Source organism: Volvox carteri (assembly GCF_000143455.1).
Source record: "Volvox carteri f. nagariensis unplaced genomic scaffold VOLCAscaffold_19, whole genome shotgun sequence".
In the NCBI taxonomy this organism is placed as follows: Eukaryota; Viridiplantae; Chlorophyta; class Chlorophyceae; order Chlamydomonadales; family Volvocaceae; genus Volvox; species Volvox carteri.
Window position 1 is genome coordinate 1,572,984 of NW_003307562.1, and position 1,619 is coordinate 1,574,602.

The following is a 1,619-nucleotide window of genomic DNA, read 5'->3' on the forward strand; positions in this document are numbered from 1 at the left end:
CAAGTGCCAGCGTCCTCGCCGTCTAGCTCGAGAGTTAGGGTTTTTGTCTCGGGTTCACCTTCTGTTCCGCGCGATCCCTCGTCCGATCCGATCCGACTGGGGTCAATGCCTAGCGTTCCTTTTCGCGCTCGCTCCGGGCAGTCGCTACTCCCAATCGCCGTCTGCAGTCAGGTCAAGGATAACAACCACATAAACGTCCGCGCCTTACTAGGTCTTAACGGTAGCCACGAGGTACCGCGGCCTGACTCTCAAGCTCTAACGCCCACAAATCGCGCATTCGAACCACAGCACAAGGTGTGCTAACGCTAAGTCTGCCTTAGCTTCCCGAACTAATTCACCAAGGTCCGCTTATTCCCGCTCGAGTTGGGCCCTGCCTGTCTCTTCGTCGCCAACTCAGTCACCAAGCGCCCTACAGTCCGCTGGAGGTCGTCGTGCACGAATTTGCAGCCTGGGGGGCCGCCCATAGGGCATTGCTTTCCCAGGAGTGCCACGTTGCAGCAAATCGCCGGGCGAAGGGACTTGGCCGTCCGGAATAAAGTGTCGCTATCCGGGCACAGCTCTGCCGGGAGGTTGCGCCTCCCGAGCTCGTCTCTCACTGCGTCGAAGGCCGCCTGCCACGGCGCGGGCCCTTGCCTGCCGCGTCCCGCTAGGGCGTCGTTTCGGCGGCCCCCGCCCTGCCGGCCCTCTTCCCCCGCTGGCCCGTTGCCGACGCTGCTTCTCATACCTGCCGCCTGGCCTCCGCTCATCGCCCCACCCCGGGGGTTGTCCTGGGTGCGTGAGCCCCCAGCTTGGCTCTCTTGCCAACCGCTTTGGAATTTTGCGTTGGCGAGAGTTGATCGCAGAAGTCTGACCGTATCGTCCACCCGTTCCAGCAGGCGCCAAAGACAGCCCAGTTGTGGGCCGTAGCCTTTCGCCCACATTGCCTCCGTCATATCTGCTTCGCAAATGGCGTCTCTGGTGACCTCGTTTTCCGCGGCCAGTAGCCAAGCTCGTTGCGCTGCCCCCAGTTGGGGGTGATTCGGTTTCAGCAGGCTTAACGCGCAGTCGGCCAACTCTAACCCGCCCAGTAAGGTGGCCAGCATGTTGCTGACCGTGTAGATGTCCGCGTCGTAGGTCGCGGCATACGTGGTCAAAGGGGCGAGCAGCGCGTGAAGCTTCGTAGTGAGGCGCTCCGATATCCACTGGGCGTACGACAGCCCCAACGGGCTTGAGAGCGCTGTCTTGAGTTGTCGGATGAGGAGCTCCCCTACCCCCCGGATAACTTGTTCCACCGCCGCCGCGATGTTTGTAAGCGGGGCTCTGCTGCCCAATGACATCAGTACACCGCCCACAATAGCGTCTGCCAGGATGTGGGTATGTGTGGTGCCTCCCAAGTTGGCGTTCGCGCGTACTAAGGTCTCCCGATGGCGTTCCACCGCTACCGCTGCTGCCTGGGCGGCCAGGCGACCAGGGTTGCCTCCCAATCCCATGGGCGGGGGTTGTAGGTGCTGCAGCGCTGGCATCTGCACGATCCTACGGGTAGTCATGCCTCGGGCGTCGGATTCTATCGGTCCAAAAAGCACGTTCCCAAGGAGAAGTTTACCCCCCGGCTGGGGCAAACCGTCTGATTCTGCCGCTGG